General features: G+C 40.7%; 1 protein-coding gene across 1 annotated transcript in view; it reads right to left on the bottom strand.

The window, feature by feature from the left end:
• LOC134652850 (protein yippee-like) overlaps positions 1–11,791 on the bottom strand; it is a 180,924-nt gene extending 169,133 nt beyond the window's left edge. Inside the window, exon 1 of the mRNA XM_063508047.1 lies at positions 11,399–11,791. The gene's annotated coding sequence lies outside the window, so the exon portion shown is untranslated. The remainder of the gene's footprint in view (positions 1–11,398) is intronic.
• Between the last annotated feature and the right edge of the window lie 2,203 nt (positions 11,792–13,994).

The following is a 13,994-nucleotide window of genomic DNA, read 5'->3' as shown; positions in this document are numbered from 1 at the left end:
TCGTATCGGTATCATAAGAGTTTTTTCTTTTTGATATATGTTTATAGATTAAATGGCCAAAAATTCAGAAAATTTGTATCGCTGGTTTTGGCGGTATTAAGATATTTAGTTTTTACTTGAGAATGAGTAGCTAAATTTCGTCAGCTTTAGTAAGAACTATAATGGCGTATTTTGCAAACGTTCGCTTTTTTTGTTTGCATCGGCAGGTCCCTGGTTCCATCCCCAGTAATTGTATACTGCTACATAACTTTTTGTATTTTTTTAATACTTAAATTTCGTATAGTTGTTTTTTATTTTATTTTTTATTTTGAAAAAATTAAAAATTTCGTATTTTTTATTTATCAAGCGCGGGTTAAGTGTATTCGTTTAATTTTTGTTCGTAGCTTTATGTAGTTTTTAATTTTTTGTTTATATTACATGTACTATACCTATATTTTAATAAATATTTTTGCCATACATTTATTCAGTTTTAAGCTCTGCTCGCGAGGTCTACAGCTCGCAGAGCCACTAGATTAAATTACATCAAACTGAATATGTACTATAGGTAGGACCTCGGGCCTTAGGAGGATATAGTCGAGCGCCGCTGCCGCGACCAATGCATTTCCTACAACTTTGGTTGAAATTTAACGGTGGCGGAGTTAGAGTCGGAGGTATGAAAAAAAAAATAGCAGAGGCGGAGTCGGATCTCACGGTGTACACACCTACCAAACGGAAGTTCCGGTTTAACAAAGTAGGAGCTGAAGCCCCGTGGCATCCCTAGTCCACAGATACATCTGTGCTTCATTCCCGCCATAAACTGTCCACCAGACACATCTGCTATTAGACAAATCTAGCAGACACATTTGTATGTGTATTTCTAGGTATTGGTATCATGTTTCTACGTCTCAGACTCACGAAATAACAGACGATAAATTACCCCATACAAACGCGTTGACAAAGTCCCGATACATAGAAAGTAGAAACGTTAAATGTAACGAATGAAACGACCATTCCCGTCAATCATCCTCGTTTTTCCTGAAAAGCTATTACTATCGCTAAGTAACTATATCGTCTCAAGTCAACCAGTATACCAGTGACCGGGAGTATACCAGGGACAGGGACCAAGCTATAGATATAAATATAACACTGGTTATTGGTAAGTGATAGCAATAGCACAGAAACCGCGACATTACGACAATAGAATTGATAGCCTGTTCAATTTCACCCCGAATCATTGTAAGAAACGAAATTGGGGTGAATAGATTCCCGCTATTGTATTACTTAAAACGAGAAATGAACTGTTATATAAAGCCCTGAAAGTTTTATTGGGTTTATACAGAGGATTTCGTTTTAACGACAGAGCGCGCGGTAAAGGCTTTTTGGGATATTTGCACTGACATAGAATATGTAGTATAAGAAAGTTGCGAGAGTGGCGAGAGTCTAAAACGCAGGTTAGTTAGATATCTAGTCTAGAACTCTAGCTAGACTATAAAGCATATAAATGTTACTCGCAGATGACCACACATGGTCCTATGACTAAAGACCGCTTATTTCAGTTGCAACCTTTTCAATCACGTTTACGCCCTGTGGCCGTATTATATTCGCTGTAACGGTAAAACTGTGCCGCTCGCGACATAGTATATGTAGGTATTTATAAGTTAGTAGAGCCTAAAGTTCTAAACGCATTGAAATACTTACCTACATAAGGAAATCTCACTCGATATATCAATACTTTTATCCCCCAATTAAAAATATAGGACCTTGATTAGGTAGACATATATTTATAAATTGTTTCGACTTGTTCAGGGAACCCATCCAATTACGCGTTCAAATAAAGCTACGTTCACACGTTGGTACCAAACGGGTCTCACTTTAGCTACTGGCGGATTGGCGAGAAAAAAACCTTTTAAAATAAGTAGAGTCTGTGCGGAAAGAGAAGAGTCGTGGAATGTATGGGGCCCAATACAATCCACGACTCTTCTCTTTCCGCACAGACTCTATATATTATATTATACTTTGGCACAGCGACCTTGTCAGTAGAAAAAGACGGCAAATTTAAAAAACGCTGTGAACCTAGCCTCTCTCATCTCCGCCTCAGTGGAAAGGCAGCCACAATCGCCAATGTGAAAAGGCCCTACTTGTTGCCGTGACGCGAAATCGATTGCGGTGCCGTCGCGTAGAAAATTTGTAATAACATTCCTCCGGCGTTGCTACGAGTAAGTATACTACATGTTGGAAAGGTTGAAGCACTCATTAGCAACACCATGGCGCGAAGCTATGCCCTCCTAAGGTAAAAGGCCGTATTTTCATATAGTGTTCTTTGAAAATACGGCCTTTTACCTTAGGAGGGCAACCGGAGTGTTTGTAATGTAACCGACTGCTAAATTTCGTAGGACGGAAAGAGGAAGAAAAAGTTCTCATTTTTTCGGGATTTCTTTTTATGTAATGTCAGAATCAGAATCATTTTTATTTTGCTAGAACATTACACAGATGGTACGATTTGTCATGTCAGTAAATGGGTTACATGAATGCATGTTCCTCGATTTATAAGTTTATTTGTTTGAAAGTTGTTTAACCCGTGAGTTCTCACGTGTGTGACGTCACCATAAGCGTTCTGGCTCAAATTTGAGCCCTTGGGAGCTGACAGGTTAAGGGGATGCGTCTGTACAGTCTTGGCGACGGTCGGTCGAGAGTGAGCTACGACTACGAGTGGTCGGATGAACTGGAGCGAGGCCAGAGGGCCTACCGCGAACCACGTTCGACGTGTTGCCTCTCTGTCGCACTTGTGAATTCGTACGTAAGTGTGACAGGGAGGCAACACGTCGAGCGTGGTTCGCGGTAAGCCCTATGAACAGAAGAATCGCCGAAGAAGAAAGGCGTTGCGCGAGCTTGTGGAGGCCTTCTGCACCTCCAGGGTGCCTTGGGACTGCAATAACAACAGCAAAAAAAGGGATAAGTCATAAGTGCTTGTTGCTAGGCCTACATGAATAAAGTATATTTTGACTATTGACTATTGAAATACTTCCCAGTTGGGCCTAGGCCTAATGGACCCTGAAGAAATCGAGGAAAGTTACGTAGATAAACATACATATGCCATCTCATCATGAGGAACAGCCTTCCAGGTGTTGGTAAAGAGGATGCCGAAGACCATGCGAGTTGGAGGTTGGAGGAGAAAAAGTCGGAAGGCCAGGGCCCTGAGTTCCAAAGCAGTAACTGAAGATGCAATTCGGATAAACTGGTGGTTAATATGTGGTTAATAGGATCGGATAGTGATTATAATTGTATGAAATTCCACATTGCATAATACGCGTCGACTTGTGGACAAAATCTGTAACCCGTGAGTTGGTTTTTGCCACGTACAAGTCATATCTACCCTTCGGCATCGGTTAGTCACGAAACCTCAGACAGCACTATAAAAAGACCATAACTTCCAGACAGTCACATACTAATTCCGAGATTCAGACATATCGAGTTACAGACGGTTAACGTCCAAGGCCACATCACAATAATGTTCATTTGTATGCCCGCCCCATCGCAAGACACCGGAGAACTAAAAAATACATCCTGAGCATTTGAATATATTTTATTATGTTAGGTATATTATTTCATGTCACCGCGCGGAATCTACCGAACAATTGGAGGAGTCTTGCTGTCTTTGCCTTTTATCCCATAAACAAAAATTAAAGTTTATTTCCTGATCCAGTTTTGTACTAAAATGACAGTGACTGGGCAGATTTGTTAGCGGATTGACCAATTTAACTATTTATTTTACTAATTTTACTATCCGGGGTATTTAAAAACGGATTTAGGAGGATATAACAAGGAAGGTGGGATTCAGTATTTAAGTTGTGCAATTGCTGTGCACTCTAGAAAATAACCATAGAAAATGTACAAACGGCAAAACTATTAGCTTAGGTACCACGTTTACAGGTTACAGGTATACATACATAACTGCAGAAGTTAAGCTAATAGTTTTGCTGACTAAGGTTGGGGTTGGGACTGGGTCATATAAAACATAACCTACCATTTACAAGGAGAAAAGTACGAATTTATTAGGGTCACATCACATTTTTTACGATCTTAGGTAATTGCGCGCTCGACTAAAAGGCAGATTTCCGAACCGATGGTCTCGATTAATACTTGTAATGCGGCTAACAAATTCAGTGAACCCAAAATTCCAATGAGACAGTGTCTCAGGGGAGTTACCTATTCCACAAGCTGACTCGGCATAGAAAGCTGAGGTCACCTTGTATACTGGAGTCCATTAGTGAACCATAGGTCATTTTGAAAAAGAATCCATAATCTGAATTAATCTAAAAAAAAAGCGGCCAAGTGCGAGTCGGACTCGCCCATGAAGGGTTCCGTATTTAGGCGATTTATGACGTATTAAAAAAAAACTACTTACTAGATCTCGTTCAAACCAATTTTCGGTGGAAGTTTACACGGTAATGTACATCATATATTTTTTTTAGTTTTATCATTCTGTTATTTTAGAAGTTACAGGGGGGGGACACACATTTTGCCACTTTGGAAGTGTCTCTCGCGCAAACTATTCAGTTTAGAAAAAAATGATATTAGAAACCCCACACGTATAGGTTTGATGAAAAAAAAAAGTTTGAGTTTCAGTTCTAAGTATAGGGAACCCCAAAAATTTATTGTTTTTTTTCTATTTTTGTGTGAAAATCTTAATGCGGTTCACAGAATACATCTACTTACCAAGTTTCAACAGTATAGTGCTTATAGTTTCGGAGAAAAGTGACTGTGACATACACGGACAGACGGACAGACAGACAGACAGACAGACATGACGAATCTATAAGGGTTCCGTTTTTTGCCATTTGGCTACGGAACCCTAAAATGATCCCGGGCACGCACGGTGGTCCGCTCAGTGCTCAGAGAGATGCGTTCGGTAATTTATCTCTCTATCACTCTTCCGTATAACGTTGGTTTAACACCCATAGTAGGTATGTTTCCTGCTATTAGGTACGGCCACTTGGGCACCAACATTTTCAAAGGATAGGTATATACTTAACTTTAATTATTTTTTATAAAGATCTAATCTCCAATGATCATAAATTTTGAGATGTGGCCGTATAGCAGGCTTCACTACCAAACGATTGGCATCTTGGGCAAACCCCTTAAAGTGCCGTAGAAAGAAAAGTAGGTACCTACAGTCTGCAACGGCAACAAACGCTCTGAAAGAAAAAAAAACAACGGGTTGCACTCCGGGAGTGCCGATAGAAGTGAAAACTCACCTCACTATGTTACCGACGCCCGGTAACACGATACATACGTTTAGCGGAGGTATTCTATTAAATTAAATTAAATTAAATTAAATTAATTTTTTTTTATTGATTTATTGATTTATTATCATTCTCAAATAAGATCACACATTTTCATTGACATGTTTATTTACATACTGCCATGATACCGTCAAATTATTTGAACATACCTAGGTAAAGAGTGTGTAAAAAGGTAAGTATAGGTTTTGAAAAGGAGTCCGCAACATAAATGTCAAATAACATTGAGTTTTTCTTTATTGATTTAAATGCCATCTAAATTATGAGTGGCCACCTTACAGGGCTTACGGTCAGGTAGTCGCCTTACGCTGTCTCGAGTTTATCATTTTTTCCCCACCTCAAAAAGCCGCTAAAGAAGTTTTCACTTCAAAAATAATGACGGCAACTTTTTCCAGGAAAACACGGTCGTGGAAATGCCTCCCGAACATCCCCGGGGACTGCCGAACAGCGCCGAGCTGCAACTGGTTTGACCCAGTTATTAGGCCGCGGCGACGCCACTGCGCATTCGGGCTTGCCAAAAAATAACCGTGCAAAACCGACTAAACGGCTTTGTTTTTGGGCATGTGGATATGGGTAGTAGATATGAGCGCCGCGCCGGCGCGCCGCCGCCGCCGACAAAATTTTCGCGCCGCCGCCGCCGATGCTGCGCTATCGGCGTGGCATCGGCGTGACCTTGGTAGTTACTACTACTTTCGGAATCAGATAATATATTTTTAATCGAGTTTAGATCATTAACGGCGCCACTTCGAATAGTTTATAGACATTCAAAAGGTATTTTAGGCCCATATAATTCAAAATATAATTCAAAAATATCGAAGGCAAATGCAAACTTATCTGTCTAGTAACCGCGCTACTAGTCTTGGGGAAACGAAATTAATATGCTTGTAATAAACATACTGATTTCCTTCCATTTTTATTGTGGAACGTTCCACATTACAATTTGTATATATGTATACACTAGACATATGTCAATCACAATGAAAAAATTAACTGTGATCAACTCTGGCTAACGTGAGACTCGAACCCACATCTTTGGATTACCGATCCAATGCATAACTAATTTTGCCAGCTAACCGTCCGTCATTTACCGCGAATTTAACCATTGCAAGCATGGTTAAACGTCTTTAAAGGGTATAAAATGGGGTTAATTTTGAGATATTAAGCGTTTCCACGTCCAAATGTCCGGCCGTTGGCTTCGCACGGAAGGGTGTCGGAATCGGGTCTCAATTAAACTTGGCCACTGTTCAAATTTCAAGCTTTGCTCTCTCGCAGCTCAATCTTTGGCCTTGCATCGCTCGCATGGAATTAAGCCGCTATCTGAACCTGCAAGTTTTTGGCCCTGTTTGGAGCTCAACTTTCGACCTGTTTTAAAACGCTTGAGCATTGCTCCTTATCCGATCTTAGCTCCATTGTAGCTCGGCCTTTGGCGTCGCACGAATGCGCCCGCAGGAAAGCTCCAGATCTTTAACACTATGGCTTCAGTCTTTATCAGCCTGCGCCCTCGCTCTGCTCTTTTGCAGCTCGGCCTTGCACAGAAGCGCGCCGCAATCGGCGCTCCAGGCGTTCGGCCGTCAGCCAAGCTTACACTTGGCGTTCGATTCTTAGCTGTATGCTTACCTGCAACTCTTCCTCTGGCCTCGCATTGGGAGGCGTCGAAATCAAGTCTTCGGTGTTACATGGAGCTCGGCGTTGGGCCTCACTTTTTGACACAAATCGGTTTTGTTGAATCGATATTGGTTAATGACGAAGCTCGCTTTTCTTTGGACTGTCGACAAGACGTTTCCCTGATACAGTCAATCCGCAATTTTTAACTTAGCACAAAAGATAAGGGCATCGTTAAGATCTTCCAGCCAGAGCCTTGCCAAGATTAAGACCGCCTCTGATGCCGCGCGATACCGCTTATCCACAGTTTATACGATATCATTTTTTTCGTACCATTATTCAATAAATTATCCTTGAAAATAAAAAATGCATTTATTTCATAACTTTCTTACAGCAAAAACATGTTTTTTTGGTAAAAGTTTGATTTGAATTCTTTTTTCATTTAATCGAAGGTGTTTCAAGGCCACGCCGCCGATTCGCCGCCGCCGCCGACCAATTTTGACCGGCGCGCCGCCGCCGACTAAATGCCAATCGGCGCTCATATCTAATGGGTAGCGAGTTACAATAACTTCGGCTTACCGGGAAACGTTTGGGAATTGGTAACTGTAAGCATCATATCATAACAGATATTATATTCTGTACAGTCACCTGCAATAATATGTTACTCTTCGAAGGCGGCAACAATATGTGAGACGCTCTTATGGCTCTACAAATAAGATCGTGTCAGATATTTTTACGGCCTTCGTAGTGTAACATATTATTGCAGGTACTGTACCTACATGGCCTTACTTTATGTAATGACACGTTTGTATTGCACCTAGCCTTATACACCGTCTGGTTCTATACTCGGACAAACCCACTTTGTCGCCTTTTCTCGACTAAGTAAACAGATGTCGTTTACTGAAGTCTGTACGGATATGATGGTCGTTCTTGTCTACGTGACAGCGTGATAAAACGGTGTCCGTCACTTTCTTTCCCACGGTGTTAAACAGTGACAGTTATTTTATCACGTGGATAAAGATGGATAAAGCTATCCATAATAGGCTGGCTGGAGTCAGTCATGCAAATAATTCTTTTACCAACTCTTATAATGAAGTTTCAGTGTTTTCAACTGAGTTTGATTTAATTAACTTTGAATGTCTTCAATTGTAATTATTTGGAATATTGTGCCTAACTTTGAATAATATTTAAGTTGCGTAAGACACGTTTTAACCACTTTTAACGTCTGCAAATTGGATACTTACGTAAAAGTTTGATAATCTACAATTTTTTTTTTATGTATGTATAGGTAACAAAATAATATGAAAAGTTTCACATGGACGCGGACTCGGAAGAACCATTGTTTAGTCAGTAAGGGGTAGGGGTAAAAACATATAGGTTATTCATTCCTTTTTTAAGGTGAACATTAATGATGATACGAACGTGAGATTCATAAGAAATACAACATGATTCCCTCTGTCTAGGCTGCAGTGGTCCACAAACGATCCTGGCTAAACTAAATATTATGTAGGTACTAAAAGAATGCAAGGTCTAGACCACTTAGTTTAGAAGAAAGATAGACATCTACGCAAAGTTTCTCATACAAACATTTTTAACCCTGATGCTTATCTCCTCTTGAACGGACTTTAGCTTTTAAGTCAGGTACGCTGACCCCAGGGTCAACGGCATGAGATAAAATGCGTGGGTCACGCTTACGTGTAATTTAATTATTCAGTATTGCCGCACTGTATCTAATCTTACAGGTAACACAGGCCATTGCCGTGTTTTTTGCCGTTTAATTGTAGATTAGGTAACTTTGAGCGTGTATTTTTTTATGAGCCTACGTCCGTCTAAGCTAAAAATGGGTTAGTCCCACTAGTTACCACCAAGTTGTTACCAGTGGTAACTACTGGGAATTTTTTTCCCACCTTTTACCACTGGTAACTACTAGGAAAAATAATTCCCAGTAGTTACCACCAACTCGGTTTGGTGGTAACTACCTACTGTGAATTTTTATTCCCGGTAGTTACCACCAAAATTTTGTTAGAGTTAAATAGGTACATTAGGTACTAATAAAAACAGTATAAAATAGTATAGTAGGTATAAATATGGAGCAACAGCTCCTAGGTAGTGATTGAATTGCCGCAAATTTTCATTGCAAATGCCATGCAGAGTTACCTTGGATACTCCCTCGTTTTATTCTATTAACACATTGAGTGCCGGGAACCCGCTCGGCGGGTTCTGTTCATAGTCGCTTTTCCCAACAAAGCGGGAAAACGCGTGGATCGGCTACGAGCGTAGCGCTACGAAAACGTTCGCGCTAATCGATGCAAAGTTAGCTTAGATAGACTAGCAGTTTTGGGCTATTTCATCTATTTAATGATGACCTTATCCCAAGGTATACCTACGCTAAATCAATATAGCGATACGATCACGGATGTGGCCATCGATGATAAATTGATAATCAACTCAGACAATAGCAACAATATGTTATTTCATTTCACCAGGTGTATTTACAAGCGATATAATCCTCACTATTTCTATATTCAAGTCTGCACTATCTGTGGTCCACTGACCGTCCACAATGACTATTTATCTACGGTCTAGCTTAGTCTGTGGTTGTGACCATGGCCGAGCGTGTAGTATTAAGTTGCGTATTGTTCGACGGTTTTGTTATAGGTACAAGTGCAACGAACCAGTGCGTCAATAGTTATTGCATTTCAAGAAGGCGTTGACCCTAACCCCTGTGGTATTATAGCCTATTGACAGACCTTGAGTCAGATGCGGGGACGATATTTTAAACGCCAGCAAATTGGGCTGGGTTGAAATTAACGCGTATTCTCAACAGTGGGTGCATATGGTACTTAATACACAATTATAATACCTACATACACGCTGAACGCATATAGTTTCCGGCTCATGAGCTACGGCCGGGAACTTTTGATATGTTCACCTAGGTCCTAGGTAACTAGTCCAAACAAAGTTACGAAATCAAAAACTGTGTTCCAAGCATTACCCTCTATAACTTTTTTTGAGCATTCGTTGCCTGGCCTATAAATGAAACTTGTATCAAAATATAAAATTATGAAAATGCATGATCAAAATGCAAATTTTATCTGCATCTTAAGGACATTACTCTTTATTATTCACAACGACGGGACTTAATCACGTAAACCTCCAACGTTTCGAGGACGGCGTTGTCCCCGTGGTCTCGGAGAAGACTAGCTAAAGTTGACATCAAAATCTTCTAGGCGCTCGAGTTTTTCGAACTACCCGCACATGGTCCTGTTTCCGAGACCACGGGGACAACGCCGTCCTCGAAACGTCGGAGGTCAATTTAAGACTTAGAATCGTTGTGAATAATAATAAGGACACTAATAATAACTTAATGTAAGGCCTGAGTGGACGCTCGGAGCGGAGCGTTCGGCGGGGCGTGCAGCGTGGCGTCGGGCTCACAAGGTGATTTGAGCAGCGTGCACTAAGGCCGCTCCTATACGTTTGCATTTGTTTGACATGCACGCCGCACGCTCCGCCCCGCTGCACGCCCAACATGAGCGTCCACTCAGGCCTTACACTTAGTTGCAGCTATGCTTAGCCCACTTCTACAGATATCAATGCACTAACTAGGTTACGTGTCAGTTGGCCGTTAATCCGATATTGCTGGCCACAGCTGTGGTGACAATAATGGCATATGTAGGTTGAGAAGCCTTAGGAAGACAAAGGGTTAACTGTCCTCTGCTATAGGTAGTTTGTCAATGACTTAGACCTATGCATTTATGTGACTACTATTCCAAAATGGCTAATAATAATCTATACCTACTACTACCTACGTCGACAAAAAAATTGAGAAATATTTTTCCCAAGTTTACACATGTTGTACATAATTTTATTTATTTATCCAATTATGACCGTTTCCTATTACATATTGACCTAGATTTAGGTCCTGTGTATAGTAGGTAAGTATATGGATTGGAAACAAAGGTGGCTAGCAGCAAAATGTAGCTAGGCTATTTATTAGCATTACATTCGCATATTAACAAAGAGGATATCTCATTTAATACATCTTTGCTATATTCACTTTGTTATGAAGTTGCGTCGAGACAATATAGGTACAACGCAGGGAGTTGTCAGACCAGTCTCCCCTCCCTGCCTCCGAACAGCTGACTGGCTCGCACAGCGCACAACAAAGAATAACAATACACGTACACGTATACAACACATACTATGTACATGGTAACATCAATAATATTATTTTTAACTACGAAAACACGCAACTACTGGTATTGATTGAAACTATTGAAAGGTCTTGAACCCTAGTGAAAGGGTTATTTGTATTGGTAGGTAGGTATGTTGTAATTGTAATAAAATGAGAAGTATTTCTTTGCTCGTTGTAGGTAGCTTGTAGTTAAAGGTGAAATTAATCCGGTCGATGTATGTTATTGTGTAGCGTTGTTATCGAATAAACAGAAAAACAGCGACGACCATGAAAACGGCCGAAAGGTGAAGCTCGTCCTAACAAAGGGCATAAAAGTACTTGCCTTTCTGATCATCCAATACACGAGGGGGAACGGAACGCTGCACTCTGGTAAACAACAGTCAGCCTAAACGTTCAACGTACGAATTAATAAAGAAATCACGACATAATTATAAGAAACAAGAACGTCAATTGTGTCGTAGTTTCCACCAGCCCGTTGCTACGGCGTTTTAGAGCGATCACAACGCGTCTATCGATTTGTTTTTTTGTTATTTAAGTACTTGAAGTCTTTGTGTACGGTGTTTTGGGTTTAAAATGTTATTTACATCACTTTTTAGTGGCCTGCAAACGCGACAATCGTTGCACTGCCTGCGCAATTGCTTGCGTTGCGACTTTGCCGTCGGAGGCGTTCGTGTGACACGAACCGATTCGTGCGTCTGCCCTCTCCGTCGGTAAACGGTAGGCCGCGAACTAGGTTGTCCCACTCGCTCGACTGACAATTGCTGAGGTGTAGCCAGGTTATTTTGAATAAATATCTAATTCGTTATATAATTATTTTCTTATTTAATTAAACGGCCGACTTTTTGTATATCAGCCAAGAATATTCAGAGGTACCTACACATAAACTGTCATTCAATAGAACTTGCGAACTATGTAAACAAAAGTTACTAGTAATTTGACATTTAGTGTCAATTTTAGTATGGCGGTTTGTTTACATAGTTAGCAAGTTCTATTGAATGACATTTTACATACAAAATGTAAACAAATCTAAATCCACCTTATAATTTAGTGTTAGCACGAAACGACAAAAAGAAAAATTGCTATTAATATTCTTTTAGGCGCATGAACTTCGATGGTGATTTGATTTTGAGGTCTACCGCAACAAGGTCTTTCTTTCAAAGAATGCAATCATAAGCGATAGTGACGTAGGTAGGAGAACATCGCTTTTCCAAATTTAGTAGTACAGTCAGCTGCAGGGTGGTACCTTTTCTCTGCAGCTGACTATACCTAATATAGGTAGCTATGAGCGACAGGCGTGGTGACGGAACTGAAAGCCAAAAGATAGTACTCGTGACGAGTGTGTCGGCCAGCCACTGCCTGAGATTTTCCTATGATAGTATAAAAATAATACCACGATCATGGCAACTGGAATCTGAAATGCTTAGAAGGAGACAGAGCTAAAATATTATGACATTAACGTTCTACAGGTCACCCAATAAGCTGTAGTTGGTATGTTATGTTTTCTCTATCGCACTCGTATATCTAGTATATCTTTTTATTTGGAGCGAGACAAAATGTCTTTGTGTTTGTGACAGAAAATGTGTATGTAGTAATAAATGTGTAGTATTTCTGAATATTTAGTATGGTATAATCGTATCATGACGGCGCGACGCACTGTTTTTCTTGAGTTGTTTTCATCGAAGGCGTGTAGGCTAAATTGGCTGTCTGAGGTGGAGAGCTAGAACTGAGAAGCGTTTATCGTGATCGGCATGAAAAAATATCAACGCCACCAAGCCATTCTTTATAGCCAGGCGGCTACCTCTTTGAATGCCATTGGTCTAGAGCTGTATAGACCTCGCGATAGCGTAAAAATGTCAACGAGCTCACGACAGTGCCATAGACCCTACTGGTGCTTAAGTCGTTTAGGCCATTTTGAAAATTTCCCAAAAACGAAACGACAGAAAAATTATATCTTACTACCAAGCTGAAACGAAGACCTTCACTAACGCTCGGTCAATAAGTAGTCTTGGTACACTAGCGATTATTGTCGCCGATACACTTTACTGTTTACCACCAGCTTCCCGGCGAGAGAAAATCTCTTCATGATTGTATTCAAATTCTAGCTCTAGTTTAAGAGGGGTGACTGAAAAGTTCGCGACCTTAGAAAAATAATGAAATAGAGTATTAAAGCTATTAAAGTAAATGTTAATTACCTATTAATAATCGTAATAAATATTTAAACTGCCAAAGAGGCGGGGAAAAAAGTAACATAGTTAATTTTTTAATTTTTCTTTTTTTTTTCTAGCTTAGTCCGCGAATATTTCGGCCTCCCCTCGTACCTACTGGTTGGAAGTTGAGATGGTAAAAGAGAGACACGCCAACATTCCAAAAATATATTTACACGACCATATTGACTTTTAGCTTTCACAAAAAAATTTGCTTAAGAGAATCCTTGGGATTAGGTAGCATTGTGGAACCGGGAAGACGCTAAGATGAGGAAGCCTTTGGCTATGAAAATATCGAGAGGACGGCCGCTACTTGTCAGGATTGTGGTGGATTAATAATAGAAATATATTACGAGAGCAAATACCTAAAACTTTATTAATTCAGATATATCACAAGAGCATGTTATTAGGCGCGTCCACACACGAGCCGCCTCGCGAGGAAGTTGCCGCGCGAAGCAGCTCGGTCTGTGTAGACGTGCCTCGGCCGCATTGCCTCGGGCCTCGGGCGAAGTACGTCTCCACCGCCCGAGCTGCTTCGCGCGGCATTTCCCCGCGAGCCGGCTCGTTCGGTGTGGACGCGCCTCTTTACTTACTACAGCACTGTACATATGACTGCTATCATCTCAGTACAGTCGCCATCAGATATATCGGAGCGGCCAAGGTGTCCACAATATCTGAACACGCACTCTAACGCCTTGACAATAGAGGCGTGTT

The sequence above is a fragment of the Cydia amplana genome, chromosome 12 (genome assembly GCF_948474715.1).
Source record: "Cydia amplana chromosome 12, ilCydAmpl1.1, whole genome shotgun sequence".
In the NCBI taxonomy this organism is placed as follows: Eukaryota; Metazoa; Arthropoda; class Insecta; order Lepidoptera; family Tortricidae; genus Cydia; species Cydia amplana.
This window is presented reverse-complemented; position numbering and strand designations above follow the sequence as displayed.